The sequence below is a fragment of the Euprymna scolopes genome, chromosome 6, assembly GCF_053919585.1.
Source record: "Euprymna scolopes isolate OS-2025 chromosome 6, ASM5391958v1, whole genome shotgun sequence".
Taxonomy (NCBI): domain Eukaryota; kingdom Metazoa; phylum Mollusca; class Cephalopoda; order Sepiida; family Sepiolidae; genus Euprymna; species Euprymna scolopes.
Window position 1 is genome coordinate 7,518,807 of NC_136487.1, and position 17,326 is coordinate 7,536,132.

The 17,326-nt window shown below is 34.4% G+C and overlaps 1 protein-coding gene across 1 annotated transcript in view; it reads right to left on the reverse strand.

Annotated features, from left to right (window-relative positions):
- LOC145277484 (uncharacterized) overlaps positions 1-16,325 on the reverse strand; it is a 351,446-nt gene extending 335,121 nt beyond the window's left edge. Inside the window, exon 1 of the mRNA XM_080128864.1 lies at positions 15,870-16,325. The gene's annotated coding sequence lies outside the window, so the exon portion shown is untranslated. The remainder of the gene's footprint in view (positions 1-15,869) is intronic.
- Between the last annotated feature and the right edge of the window lie 1,001 nt (positions 16,326-17,326).

Sequence of the window (17,326 nt, forward strand, 5' to 3'; positions counted from 1 at the left end):
TGGAGAGAACCATGACTGGCTGTTAGGTTTTTGCTGGAACATTTGAGGGTAAGAAACGACCTATACCTACAATTAACCATTCCGTCAGGTCTAATGCTATAGAGGACACATCCTTTTCAAACGTGGAACGCAGAGGTAGATTTTCTTTTCATTAATTACAAAGTTGTGTCTTTCTTTCGGGCGTTTAAAATTTTTTTTTGTGTTTTCCTAAATAATTATAGGCATACATTAGTTTATTTAAAATAAAACAACAACAAACTATTGTGTTTGCGTTATTCATTAGAACACCTCGCTTAATATGAATTAAATTCCCTACACTATCTTGTATTTGACATCTGCGTGTATTTATACATATTTTATAATTCCCTTTACTATAAAGAGCGGGTGGATATATCTCTTGGTGGTAGCACACAAGTCCTGGACGAGTCATATGGACGTGGCAGTCGGACTGACGTATAAACACATACTTTATTTGTTTTACTTCGTTTTCTACTCAATATATTATCGAGTTGTATCTTTCTTCTGGATCCTTATGGACCACAATCGTAAATAATCATCGTTATTTAAGGTAAGTCATTATTATTATTATTGTATCCTAATAATTTTTAAATGTCCACTAAACATATTAAAGGATTGAATAAGATCATCACGTATTCTGTCTTGTGAAACCATGAGGCACAATCTTTCCAATACTTTTTTAAAACTCAAATTGAGCAGGCCTTTGCTAATCCTTAAAAGAAAGCAAAATATGATGATGAAAAAAGAAACGAATGGAAAATCTCTCTCTCTCTCTCTCTCTATATATATATATATATATATATATATATATATTTATAAAGTAATAGGGTTCGTGTGTTTCTGTCTGTGTGTACAGCTCTCCATCATCAACGAAATATAAAGGAGGTAAGAGGGTAGATCTCTCCTGGTAGAGAAACATTAAAACCCATTTTAGGATGTTTCTGTTATAGGAGACATAATAATCAATGCCTAATTTCTTTATATACTAGTCTACAAACCACCCCCATATCGAATGACTTATGCTCATTTGCATATCACATTATATTAAATCTCTTTAACTAATTACCTCGACCTTATTACATATTGGAAATATTCTAATCATTTCAACTGTACTATTTACAAAATCTATTTAACATTTAATTATTTAATATATTTTCATTTAATTTTATATTCGATTTATTTCACTTTACGTATATTATCAAAACAATTCATTGGCGAGGAAAGCTTTATGTTTTGGGATTGTATTGAAAATGTAATGGAAATTTAAATTTCGTTCCGTTTTAATCTTTTATATTTTACTTGCCAATATAATTGAAAGAATACAATTCAACTATCGTAATTTTATATAAATAAACAAAAACAAATATTTTAAAATAAAACTTTATTAAAAAAGAAATAATTTTATTTTTAAATGAAAAAAATCAATTTAGTAAAATAATTGTATTAAACACCCCCAGCCTTGTCAGCAAACCTGTAAACCTATAAAAGTTAACATTTCGAATGTAAACAGTGATTTTTCGATTTTGTTAGCGCTTGCCGCAATTAAAGACAATTAAAACGGAACTAACTTTATTTCCATTCTATTTTTTAAACAACCCCCAAAACATAACGCTCTCTTCCAGTTATAGCCAATGTTTTTTTAATTAAATAAAACAGGTCAAAATAAACAGATAAGCGCATTTTCTTTTACATTTTTCTTACAACCATTGTCATTTAACCAACTGCAGGATATCGTTACTTTTGTGGGGTTGTTTTGAAAATGGCACGGAGATTATAATTTCGTTCCAATTTAATCTTTCTGGTCGAGCCTATTTCGAAAGCCTGTCTTATCATAGATTTGAACTACAAATAATTTATTACATTTTGATTATTACTATCTTAAGACTTAAAGCTTATATTTATTTCGTTTTTCTATTTATATATTGAATTAGTTATTTCCAGTCTTATTTAAACTTAGCGCTTTCTTTAAACCGGATGAACCGTTTATAAAAATATGAGTTTAACGTAAAGAACACGAACAAGGTTTTATTCAACTGAATTTCTTCCAGTTTACTAACAAAATATATAAATTTAAAAGAGATATAATTAATAAAATAAAAAGGTTATGTAATTTAAAAGAAATACACGTACTCACAAAAGCAGAACTTTTTTTACACATTTTTTTCTTTAAAACCATAACAATGAGACTAACAATTACCTAGATCTTAGTAATTATTTGTTTTAATAGAACTGTTTTAATTGTACTGTTTACTTAGTTAACCTAAGTTGGTATTACATTTATTTTACATTTACTTTTTTTTTTTAATTATTACTTTTAGATTGTGACGTTTACACCCGGAAGTAATGAGTCACACGTAGGTCGCTTTTATTCATTCCTTTTGGTCAAGATCAAAGTGTAGTATCTGTTCTTCAGATGCTGCACTTCATTTTCTTGTTCTCTTTCGGTGGAGGAGAAATCCTTCACGACTGAGACAATTTTTATTTTTGTACCTTTTCTCCACGTTAAAAAATGACCCTGGTGTCTAACTCTGTCCCGTGGGGAGGCATAGTAAATAGGTACAATATAATTGTTTATAATTGTACTATTCAGAAATATTATTTATAGTTCGTCCATTTCAGTTAGTATACATTTCCTTTACGCTTAATTAATTTACAATCATTAATATCGTTAAACAATTCCGTTTAAAACCGAAATTATGCCACCCAAACGAAGTAGAAACGAAAGTGAGGAAGAAAGAATGGAAAGATTGGAAGCTAATAGACTAAGAGTTGCTGCAATTCGCTCCAATGAAAACAATTCAGATAGAGAAAGACGTCTAGAACTTAACAGGATACGTCAAAGAGAAAGGAGAGCAAGACTGTCAGATTTGGAAAGAGAAACCCAACGTGAAGCTGACAGAACTAGACATGCTGTAAGGCGGTTAAATTCATCACAAGATGAAATTCAAGAAAGGCAAAGATATGCACTGGAAAGAGAAGCAATATTACGATCGAATGAATTATATGAGGTAAGTAGACGTACACAAGGTCAGTTGAGAGTGGCTCAACGACATCAGAATGAATCGGAAACCCAACGAAGCTTTCGCCTATACCAAGGGCAACAACGAGAGGCTGCATGGAGAGAGAGTATGACTTTGCCCCAGCAATTGACAGAAAACGAGGCAGCTAGACAACGAATGACTGCTTTGAGACACCATGAAATAGAACACTGCAATAGAAAAGGATTGCTCTACAACAAAAATGACTCTCTCACTACAGCTGATATAGGAAAAATGGACAAAGTATGTCAACATTGCTCAGCTGTAAAATTTAAAGGAGAAACCCCTGGTTGTTGTTGTTCTTCTGGCAAAGTTGTGCTTGATAGCTTTCCACCACTGCCTCAGTTGCTTCAAGATTTGCTCTCCGGCAATGGTCCCATCTCTAAAGATTTTCTGCAAAATCTACGCTGTTATAACAATTGTTTTGCAATGACATCATTTGGTCACAAAATTGCGGCAGTACATGGATGGAATCCTTCTTTTAGAATTCGAGGCCAGGTTTGCCACCAGATTGGGAGTCTTTTACCACCTGAAGATGAAACAGCAAAGTTTATTCAAGTCTACTTCTTGGATAGTCTGGAAGAGGAACTACATAATCGGGGACGTGACAGTAGACTCAATAGAGACATTCTCCAAAGTCTGACTGAATTTTTACATGAGAACAACAGCTTTATTTGTCAGCTGAAAACAACAAAGGAGAGGATTGAAGAAGAACACTTGGTAGAACATAGAGTTGTCATAAGGGAAGACCGAAGGCCGCAAGAAGAGCATCCACGGCGATTCAATGCTCCAACAACAACGTATGAGATTGGAATATTAATGGAGAATGAACCAACAGCTAACCGGGATATTGTCTTGCGTTTTAGAAATGATACATTAAAATGGATCTCCGAACTACATCCCCTCTACGATACTTTAATGTACCCGTTAATGTACCCCTATGGTTCTCCATCTTACAACATCTACATGAAGGCATCCAATGGGCGAAAAGTTACCCAACAGCAATTTTATTCGTACCATTTAATGACTCGGCCTGGAAACTATTTTCTCTGGTACCGAAGGCTATTTCAACAATGGCTGGTGGATGTGTACTGCAAGATTGAAACAGAACGTTTACAGTTCCTGAGGCGTGAGCAACAGACCCTGAGAGCTGACAATTATAGCAACTTGAGAGATTCAATTCTTAGGGAGGATGGGAATCCAGAACAGTTTGGTCAACGAGTTGTACTTCCGGCAACTTATACAGGAGGCCCTCGATACATGTTTGAGCGTCAAAGTGATGCCATGGCATATGTTCGGCGAATGGGCCGAGCCGACCTCTTCATCACGTTCACAACAAATCCAAAGTGGACAGAAATTACAGAAAATTGTCTTCAAGGGCAAGACCCTCAGGATCGTCCAGATATTGTTGCCAGGGTTTTCAGGCAGAAGCTAAAAAAGTTACTTGAATTTATTAAAAAGGGAGGATTTGGCAGGCTGAGGGCTTTCCTGTACAGTATTGAATATCAAAAAAGAGGACTGCCGCATGCACACATCCTCACCTGGCAGGCCCCAGAGGACAAACTTCTACCAGAAAAAATGGATCTCTGCATATCTGCAGAGATCCCTGACAAAGAGGAAGATCCTGATCTTCATGCTAAAGTGATGGCACATATGGTGCATGGACCTTGTGGACCATTTAATCCAAATTGTCCATGTATGATTGACAACAAATGTTCAAAAAATACCCAAAAGAATTTCTTCAGTGTACCGAGCAAGGCCAAGACTCTTACCCCAAGTACAGGCGAAGAAAACCAGAAGATAGAGGCCAGACTGGTACAATAAGGATGAAGAGAAATGGTCGGTATGTTAATCAAGAAATAACAAACCAGTGGATTATTCCGTACAACAAGGTCCTCCTTCAGCAGTTCAACGCTCACATTAACGTAGAAATTTGCAGCTCGATCCAAAGCATCAAATATGTCCTCAAATACGTGAATAAAGGATGTGATCAAGCAGTGTTTGAACTACAAAGAACTGATGGAGCAGCTAACCAACAAGGCCAAGTACAAAGTCACATTGTGGATGAGATCCAGCAGTTCCAGAATGCAAGGTATGTCGGCAGTTCAGAGGCGGCCTGGAGGATATTGGAACATCCCATCTATGAACATTTCCCCCCAATTGTACAACTTTCTGTTCATCTTGAAAATGGGCAGCGTGTCATGTTCTCAGCTGATACTGCTCTGGAACGAGCCCAAGGTCCACCGCCTGCCACAACTTTGACAGCATTTTTTCAACTCTGCCATGAGGATGACTTTGCAAGGGGTCTCAAATACGCAGAAGTCCCTGAGTTTTACACTTGGAACAAATCGACAAAGAAATGGATGAGAAGAATGCGTGGGGTACAAGTTGAAGGTACTGAAAATGATGATGTATGGAAGGCACCATGCATTGGGAGAATCTACACGATTAGTCCAAAAGCAGGGGAGTGTTATTTCTTACGCCTGTTGCTCAATGAGGTTGCTGGTCCAACTTCATTTCAAAATTTGCGAGCATACAATGGTCAGGTGTTTGAAACATACAGAGCAGCGTGCCTTGCTCGAGGCCTTCTAGAAAATGACCATCACTTGCATCAAGCAGTAGGAGAGGCAAGTGCCACTCAATCACCTTCAAATTTGCGAAGCCTATTTGTGATAATTTTAACAGCCTGTGAGCGAAGAAATCCTCTTGAGATCTGGATGGCTTTTCGTGATGTAATATCTGAAGACATTCTTCACAGATACAGGCAAGAAGTTAACAATCCAGAAGCAGATTTTAATGAGGACATCTACAATAAAACTCTTTGTCTAATTGAAGAAAAAGTTCTCCTTATGTGCGGTCAACCATTGGCAAGCTATGGATTACCTGCACCAACGCAAGGGAGAGATGAAAGACTCGCGAGAGAGTATCAACGTGAAGTTACTTATAATCTTGAAGAACTTTCCCTACAAGCAGAAAATATGCAAGAAAAACTGACCGATTCTCAAAGAGAAGTTTACAATTCATTCATGGCAATGTTGGAAGCACAAGGTGAAATGAACAAAAACATGATGTTTCTTGATGCTCCAGGTGGTACGGGCAAGACTTTTGTAATCAATTTGATCCTTGCAAAGATTAGATCCATGAGAAAGATTGTGCTTGCAACAGCATTCAGTGGCATTGCTGCTACTCTACTACAAGGTGGCCGCACTCTTCACAGCACTTTTAAAGTACCCTTGGATACTCATCGAATGGATCAGCCAGTTTGCAAAATTACTGGTAACTCAGCCTTGGCAAATGTAATTAGAGACACCTCTGCAATCATTGTAGACGAAGCCCCAATGACGCACAAGAGTGCTTATGAAGCAATTGACCGAACACTGCAAGACATCACAGGAAACAAGAATCCCATGGGTGGCATTCCAACCTTATTTTGCGGTGATTTCCGTCAAATCCTCCCAGTGGTTAAAAATGGCACAAGGGCTAACATTGTCAATGCAAGTTTGAAACAATCCTATCTCTGGAGGCACGTTATAGTTAAGAGACTGACTACTAATATGAGAGCCTATATCTCTGATAACACAGCTGCAGCAGACTTCTCAAAATTGCTTCTCCAAATCGGTAATGGTCAGTTTCCTATCACTTCTTCACCTGACACAATTAAGATTCCAACTGCGCTTGGTAAATGTGTCGGTAATCAGAAGCAACTGAAAGACAAAGTGTACCCAGACCTGCAAAACAATGGAAAATCACCGGATTGGCTTGCTGAGAGGGCTATTATTTCGCCATTAAACAGCAATGTGAATCATTTGAACAATTCAATAATGGATGAATTTCCAGGAGACACAAAGCAATACAAGTCAGTTGATTCGGCTACTAATGAATATGAAGCTGTTCACTACCCTGTGGAGTTTTTAAACTCTTTGGAGATATCTGGAATGCCTCCACACATTTTAAATCTCAAAATTGGATCGCCAATCATGATTCTTCGATCCTTGGAACCGCCAAAAACAACAAACGGAACCAGATGTGTTATCACCAGATTGCACACCAATGTACTTGAGGCCACCATTTCCTGTGGTCCCTACAAAGGCGAAACCGTTCTACTGCCAAGGATCCCCTTAGTTCCATCGGACTCAGAACTTCCATTTAAATTCCGGAGACTCCAATTTCCTGTGAAGGTGTGTTTTGCAATGAGCATAAACAAAAGTCAAGGTCAGACATTTAACACCATTGGCGTAGACTTGACATCAGACTGCTTCAGTCACGGTATGTTCTACGTCTCCATCAGCCGGACAGGAAGTTCAGAAAAACTCTACATTCTGGCTCCAAATCAAAGCAGCAGAAATGTAGTTTACCCTGAGGCTCTTCAGTGAAAAGTTCGAGAAATGGATATGAGGAAAAACTGACATGATCTGATTGTGGTAAGTTTTTAGTATTGAATGTGCAAGATAAAATTTAAGCAAGAGTTGAAAATTACTTCAATGAAAAATTTACTATGTAACATCAAGTAACCTTCCTTTTTGATGAAAATGTTTTGTGAAGTTCCTGATTGAATTTCAGTCACTACAAGAGGTAGTTAAAATGTTAATCACCTTATGCAATCGTTGCTCTTACAACATCAACTTACTGGAAAGGTGCCCACAGATTTTGGTACCCGAGTGCGCAACAAAGCTCCGTGCGAAGCACGGGTATCTTTGCTACTATATATATAAAGTAGTAGCGTTCGCATGTGTGTCGGGACAACTCTCCTACAGTCCACACCATTGGACCGATCACGACCAAACCTGGAATGATGATGGTCTCCCACCTAGGGATGGTACACACACACACACACACACACACACACACACACACACACACACACACACACACACACACACACACATATATATATATATATTGTGTAAAGAAAGTTGTTAAATGAGACAAGTCATTGGTACCGTCGGTTTCAAGCCCGGTAGTTAGGACTGTTTAAGATATTCATATCAAACTCTCTCCAGCCAATACTGGTCTATTTTATAACCGGAAGTGTGAAATATATATACCTCACGAGTTCACGTTTATAGGATGATGATGATTTCATTAACTTTAAAATTTGAATTATTTTAATTTTAAAATCTAATTTCATTAACTTTAAAATTTGAATTATTTTAATTTTAAAATCTAATTTCATTAACTTTAAAATTTGAATTATTTTAATTTTAAAATCTAATTTCATTAACTTTAAAATTTAAATTATTTTAATTTTAAAATCTAATTTCATTAACTTTAAAATTTGAATTATTTTAATTTTAAAATCTAATTTCGACTGGACACTTATTTTATTAAAAAAAATTTAATATATAAACCGATTTTTATTTGAAACTAATTTAATTTAGAAAGTCTATTTTTTTATATATATAAAAAAAACTTAAATTTTACATCAGTATCGGTTAAAAACTTGCCTATCACGTGACTACAGTGGGTGTGCACTAGACAGGCTTAGGAAAGATCTAATTGAATTTTTCAAGGAGCTAGGCTTTAAAATAATCATAAACACAAATTTAGATAAAGTAGATTTTTTAGATGCAACTCTAGATCTCGAGAAGAAAATACATAAACCCTCCACAAACTAAATGAAAAACTTATGTACATAAAAAAGAGTTCATACCACCCACACACAGTGTTTAAAAATATGGTAGCAAACATTAGCCAAAGAATTTCACGACTTTCGTCGAACGCTGAACTGAAGTGTTCGAACAAGCATATTATAAGGAATCACTACATAAAAGTGGGTTCAGAGAAAACATAACATTTCAAGAGACTCAGGATAAAAAAAAATAAAAACGAAATAGGAGACGGAAGATAATCTGGTTCTTACCTCCGTTCTCATTGAATACAAAAACTAGAGGAGGACATTGTTTTCTTAGACTTCTAGATAAGCATTTTCCAGAAAAACACAAACTGCATAAAATTTTTAATAGAAACACTGTGACAGTTATATATATATATATATATATATATATATATATATATATATATATATATATATATATATATACATATAAACTAACATAATATAAAAAAGAAAAAAAACACATTTAACTACACGTAGGTTTAAAATAGGTCAACTCACTAGGTATCTACACTCCCTGCTAAAAAAGCACACACAAAAGAAGGGTTCAACTTAAGATCAACAGGGCCTTTGTTCTGTAAGTGCCTGCCCATTGGCTAATTAGGAAGGGAGCGGTGGAAACTAGGAAGCTTATTGGTTAACTAAAAATTCAATAGAATATGCGTATAAAAAAAGAGACTACAACAACTCTTCGCATAAGCCTGACGAATCCTAGTGTGGATGAAACGCAGAATATTCTGTGTAGCTTAATTGCCATATATATTTTATAACTTACTACATATATATGTGTGTGTGTGTGCTATGCAATTAGGAACAATGTAGAAACTATGCATAAACAGAACTGATTGTAATAATTAAATGAAACGAATCAATAATAAAGTATAAAAATGAATAATTAATTATCAGTTTTTCAAAGAAATATGCAAATTATTTAACCATTAAAAAGTCGCTCCCATACCCTGACTGAGTATATTAAGAAATTCGGTTTAATAATCTTTAAATCGAAAGAAGTATTCTTTTAACCTCAATATCAGTGTGGCAAAATCTCAACTTTACATGTGTATAGATATCTAATTCGTTTTATATTGAATCTTTCTCTCTCTCAAACTCTCTCACACTCTCTCTCCCTCTCTCTTTCTTTATATATATATATATATATATATGTATATAAAGTAAGTTATGAAAATATATATGGCAATTAAGCTACACAGAATATTTCGCGTGTCATTAGAGTAACAATTGGTCAGGCATGATTTTTCATAACTTACTACCTAGCTCTACCTATGTATTAAGCACTGTTGACGTTAATACTGAAAAATTTACGAATAAATTTATGTCTGTGTATATTAATTTATATATATATATATATATATATATTTAGTAGAAATGGTAATTACTAAAAATACTGTTGTAGAGCAAATATGCGTTTTATTTTTTATTAACGTATCTTTCTGTTGGAACAATAATATAACTTAACAGAATAATAAAAAATAGAACGTATATATATATAGAACGTATATATATATATATATATATATATATATATATATATATATATATTTTATTACCGTATCTTTCTGTTAAGTTATATATATATATATATATATATACATATATATATATACGTTCTATTTTTTATTACCGTATCTTTCTGTTAAGTTACATTATTGTCCCAACAGAAAGATACGATAATAAAAAATAGAACGTATATATATATATATATATATATATATATATATATATATATATATATATATATATATATATATATATATATATATATCAGAGAGGCGGTAGCACTCTCTATATAGGGATGGCCCGTACACGCCTATATACGCCTACAAAACAAAACTATCCAAATCTCAACTAAAATCAACTTATAAGTTTCAAAAAGCACATATTCTTACAGAGAAGCGTCTTACGAATCCAGCGAGTGTCAGAACGTCGGTTAAAATGTCAAAAGAGAGCAAAAAAAAAGATACAAAAATGGCCAATTGTTCTTCTTTCTTCTTTCTTTTGAGACGATGTATCTCGGTGTACGAACGGTCTCTGACAACAGTTCAAGCATCAATCGACTGCTCTTTACACGGAGAAGTGCAGTGATCCATCACTTTTTAGCTAACTCCATAATTAAATAAGATTACGTGTAATAACAAGTTTTAAACACTATATACTCAATGTAGACAGACCACTTCGAACACGGAACTTCTCTCAAAAGGGACAGCTCCAAATAATACACCGGATGCTCACAGACGTTCCAGTTTGCCAGTGGCCTATATTTCTTGGACGCTGAATATTTGAGGTGAACGTTAAGGTTTTTTTCTTTAAACAGTAACCCACCAGCGTTAATGAAACTACGAAATCTTTATCTCAGTTGATCAAAATTGTTATAAGAGTAACCTATCAGCAAGTACGACGTCAAAAAACAATGTTATAAAAACAAATAATTCTTCAGATTTTGGACTGTAAAATATGTACAAAATGTCAATGCTGTGACCAGGATTCGAACCTAGGTTAGCACGGCCACAACGTGGGGTCCTAACCTCTAGACTATCACGGCTAACACTGACGTCTGTCGCTCTTGGCAGAAAGACACATGACTACTGTCAAACTATTGAAAAATAAGGAGGAAACTTGAAATTCTCACGCATGCGCAAAAATACACTATAGCAACCATTGTTAAATGCAGCTGAATCTCTTCGCTCGCTAAGAAAAGTAGATCAGACCAGTTCTTCTAAGAACTCACCAAACGCCAAAGGAAATAAGTTAAATTAACCGCAAAAGAAACTGCAAGAAAGTCATCTTCTAAGAACTCACTGGAAGCTGACCAAAAAGAATCAAAATCCAAGCCCTAGCCACAAAAATAACTAGATATTGTGGCTACTATACACAATCTACTAATAAAAACAAGTAAGTTTTCTAAAATAAACTACAATAAATTAACCAAGTAACCTCACACTGTCACTGATTAGGACTTCATATAAAGATAGCAACTACACTATTGGTGTATATACCGTTCCACACTTTAACTATTGGTGACGGGGCAGTATCTCAATTCTACGAGAGTTGTCTTGCTATAAGATAAGTGATATTATAGTAAGATACACATAAGTGTTATATGTTTACATTTAATAAAAATGCCAAAGTCAGCACGTAGTAAAAAAGCTCAGAGAAATATAGACTATGAAAAAAACAAAGTCAAGGTATTATCTGAGCAAAAAGAATACTATCAGAAAAATGCTGAAATAATAAAAATTAAGTATCATGCAAATCCTGAGGCAAAAAGCTGCCTCACGTGCTCTTTATAACAAAGAACCAGAAAAAAAGAAGGCTGCCTCACGTGCTGACTCAAAAGCACGGTATAACAGGGATTCCGAGGGGAAAAAAGCTGCCTCACTGCTCTTTATAACAAAGAACCAGAAAAAAAGAAGGCTGCCTCACGTGCTGACTCAAAAGCACGGTATAACAGAGATCCCAAGGGGGAAAAAGCTGCCTCATGCACAAACTATTATAAATATAAATATCAAAAACTGCCAAATCTTTGCCAAAACGCCAAAGAATGAACCAAGAAAAATTTAATAGTGAAGGTATGAACATTTTAGAACTTTATAATACTCTAACTGTTTTATCAGAGAGGCGGTAGCACTCTCTATGTAATATAGAACCGATGGAGGACCAAGAGGCAACTCCTAAGGCCCAAAACCCAAAGACCTAAAACCCAGCAGGAAGCGATCTGCTACTAATGGAGGCGGCAATGAGCCGCCTCCTAAAAAAGACAATACTATCATGAATGTAAGTTTAAAAATAAGACTGTAAGTAAAAATACTAATTAACAAGAATAAAAAAGCATTGGAAATGCAAAAGGATATAGGGATGGTATGCCAAAAAGTATACAAACAAGATAGCTATGAATGGCTAGGCACATGGAAATAGAATTGCATCCAAAGTATAGCCCTATAGCTTTTTACAACCGTAATGATGGCACGGAATGAAGATTGGAGAAAAGCTATAGGGCTATACTTTGGATGCAATTCTATTTCCATGTGCCTAGCCATTCATAGCTATCTTGTTTGTATACTTTTTGGCATACCATCCCTATATCCTTTTGCATTTCCAATGCTTTTTTATTCTTGTATATATATATATATATATATAAATAAAGAACGAGATATACTTAGTATTATATATATATATACTTCGTAACGTCGTAAGCGAGACATAAACATTTATGTTTCATTCCCGGAGAAAATCACCGCACTAATTTCGACGATTAATTCTTAACGATTGTGTTTATCTATAACTTGTGTTTATTCCAATAAGATTTGTTGATTTACTTGACTTCCCTCTCCTTAATTATTTTCCTCATCAGCCAATAAATATCAATATCATTTCTTGACAGTGTTTTACTGCTTACCATTTGGAAATGGTAAGAAAACGCAACCTTATTTTCACACGCGGAACTAAATAAAATATTTCGCCGATTTTGTTTACCTATCGCTATGCTAGATTTATTTTTTAATTATAATGTTCGCATTTATTTATTTCAAGTTTGGATTTTATGAATTTGGATTTTATTAGTTTTAATTTGCTTCTCCACGAGGACAGATGTAGATACCAAGGTCGTTTTTAATGTGGAGAAAGGAATAAAAATAAAGAATTGTCTCAGCTGTGAAAGATTTAATAAAAAATAGAACGTATATATATATATATATACATATATATATATATACATATATATATATATATATATATATATATATATATATATATATATATATATAAGTTTGAGGTTCGGTTTTGATTCAAGCTGATGGACTCAAGTCATATAGATATATTGTTTTATTTTTGAAATCGCAACTTTATAATATATAAAAATCGATAGAACATTAACTTTATGATAATATATACGAAATCTGCAAGACTTAAAATATCATATTTTAGCGTATTTTACGACCTGGCTACGCCGGGCGTCACTGCTAGTTGGATAAATACTTTTTCAGTTTTAACAAAAGAGCTACAATAATATCAGAGTGTCTCTATTTACGCTGAATATCTACAGAATGCCATCATCAATATATTACGTATGAATCGGTTCCCCGTGGAATTTCCACATGTCCCGCGAGTAAATTAACAAATGCTGAAGAGTTTTTTTCATTTATCACTTCTATAGCATCATCATAAATGTGTAATTGCTCTTTGAGAGACTATTTTGAAATAGTAGTATATAATACTGAAGTAAAACCTATATAGACATTCAAATATAAGTCTAATTTGCATAACTTTTTCTTTAATTGTCTATAATTAATTACAGTTTGTTCTTATTTATCTGTGATTTTATTATATTATTTGCAATAGTTTCTTTGATATTAACAGTAATCGATTGAAATAATTTCGTTCGAAAGAATAAATTAGAGAAACATTCAAGGGAGATAATTTAAACGAATTAAAATTAAGGGAGATAATTTAAATGAATTGAAATTAAGATAGATAATGAAATTAAACTGACGACTTAGCCAGCCACAACAATATCTCGATCAGGCATCAGAATTCAGAGAAGGGAAAGGTGACTGTTCCCCCATCTCTTTCCTTCTGAGGAGTGTCTCTTAAAAAAATAAATAAAAATTGGTATTATTATCACTGGCTCTCCTCTCTCGCCATTTCTTCTGTAGCGACGATATATTTAGTTTTTCGTTGTGGTGAATGACATAGTTTTACTTGGGAGATAAAAGAGGGAAAAGATATAAAAAATACATAGTTTGAAATAAAACCGGGGTTTCGTAAAATACGAACTAAGAAAATTGAATTTTTATTATGAAAATTGTATAAAGCGTTTTCTATCACTTTTTAATAAATCCTGTTATGCACATTTATGCTCCCCGAAAAAAACAGAGAGAGAGAGAGAGAAAGAGAGAGAGAGAGAGAGAAAGAGAGAGAGAGAGAGAGAGAGAGAGAGAGGGATATTAGTATACGGCATTTATGATTTGATAATTTATTATTGAAAAATGTTTTACATGAAAGACAATATATGGCGAACGTTTTATGATGAAAATTTGCCATCAGGGACGTTTTTCTTCGAACGCTGTACCATTTTGTTGCTGGTAATCTATATTATTATAGAGCCAATTCTCTATTTATTATTATATTGTACCCACTATAGAGCAGTGATTTCAAAAATAAAAATAAAATATATGACTTGGGTGCTGTCAGTTAGAATCGAAACCAAAACAAGTAGCTCTACAACATTATTTGTTATAATCTGAGCCACTCCTATATATAACTTCAAACATAACGTTGTTAAAACTATAAATGTATATTTGCGCATTGGTAAAAGTAATACGTTTAGTCGACTTACGCCAGCCCATTTCCAATTTTTTTTCAATTTTTACACCTTAGCAGCTATTTTTACTGGCTAAAAACTAAATCGAATTCGTTCTACAGGTTCAAATCCCTCATATATTAAGTTTCAAGTCTGTACATCAAAAATTGACAGAGTAGTTTGGTATAGACCGTTCCTTATATATATATATATATATATATATATATATATATATATATATATAACGTGATCTGTTTGTCTCTGTAAGGAACGGTCTCTACCAAACTACTCTGCTACGGCACACGTTGACATAACGGTTCTCGCACGATCACTGAAATTAAGCTACAATGAGCCTGGCCAGTACCAGATGGGCGACCATTTGGCAAAGCTAGGCGCTCTATATAACGCGCCGAGTCGTAGAAATTTTCAAGTTAGTATCTGGAGGTGCGTTTAACTCACGGATGTAAGATACACTCCGAATCAAGACGGAAAGCAACGGGAAACTGCAGTCTTTACTTGTCTCTACAATTTGGAGAGCCGTGGTCGCCGACTACTAAAAAACACCAGGATCGCTTTATATATATATATATATATATATATATATATATATATATATATATATATATATATATATATATATATATATATATATCAACAAGCAGTCGTCTACTTAAACAAAAAATATAAATGCTCATCCAGACATAATAAACAATAATCATATTTGATTACAAGAAAGAATAATAACATTACGGTGGATGGACAATACCACCGACGAAGCCCGAATGACACCTCGGCTGCAACGTAGTGGAAAAATAAATTAGAGCGATAGAGATGGATAATAGTCCGAAAAAAAAAACACCCCAAAAGTGCAAAATTAACTTACCTAAGCATGCCGTAAATTCTGTTTCGAATCCGATTTAATTGCAGGAGCAGGATTGATTCCCTTCTGCAAACCTTCCAGATGTCTACATCTTTCTTGCGTGATTGTTGATCGTTGAAGCGGCGTTTTGTCCGTCTCTTCTGGGAATCCGATACTTGTGTGGAAATAGGGCGAATTTTATATGCGGTAAAGGCCATGCGCTTGGATCTATCCAATATTGAGGTTTGCAAGAGTGAATGTCCTGTTGCTTTTCTCTTTTTAGAACGACTGAACAACTAATGTATAATCTATAGAAAACAGACAACCGTGATGACAAAGAAATTTATAACAATCGGACGCAATTATTAACACAAGATGAGCTTAAAATAACAGAAAGCAAAAAAACAAAACAAATACCAATTAAATGAACGGACTTATCAATTCAAACATGGCTTCTGTCTGCCCCATCCCTGTGTGCTTATTTTCCCCCTCTCTATATACACCATTTCTCACTCACTCTATATTTCTCTCTTCTCCTCTCGTTCTCTCCCCATCTCTTTTTATCGTTATATATATATATATATATATATATATATATATATATATATATATATATATATATAAAACAACATTATTTTTGCACCTACCTAATATATATATATACAAACGTCACACCTCTCACTCAACCACTCAAGCTATCCAAATCTTTTTCTCTGCTTATCTCTCTTTCACTGTCTCTGTCTCTCTGACTCTCTGTCTTTGTCCCCGTCTGTCTCTCTGTCTCTGTCTCTCTCTCTCTCTATATATATATATATGTATATGCATATATATATATATGTATATATTCTGAGAACTTCAACTGAAGTAAAATGAACACTCATACATCACATATATACACAAGTTGAAAAATGTGATCGATCGTAGATTCTACAAAAGCTAATATAAAGTATTTCATTAAAAACAAAACAAAAAAAAACTATGCATTATAGGGTGGAACGATAAAATTGTCGCCCTATAAAAGACAACATGATTCCATTTCCGTTTGATGAAAACCGGTTTTCTCTTTTTGTTGCAAATCATCTACTAGTTGGACAGTTGTGTACAAATCCCAAGAGCGATATGAGCCTTCTATCATGTCTGAAAGTGACACAATATTCAACGAGCGAGATCGGAGATGCGCGGCTGTAAAAGTCATGCTCTCTACCAATCCAAGTTATAACAACAGGACCATTGCCAGCACCATCAAAATGCAAATCCCGACAGTTCATCTCTTGAGAGCAAAGCTCAACCAAGTCTCCGGCCATGGTCATGGTCTTTGGTGTGGTTTGAAGTGAGGGCCATATCATGCCACCTCACATCTTAGAACTCAGCTTGATTACAGCTGAAGGCGGCTACATTAAATACATTTCAGCTCTACTACATAATCAAGTTACCTGACTTGTAGCGTTGTTGTTGTTTTTTTTAGGGCGACAAATCGTTCC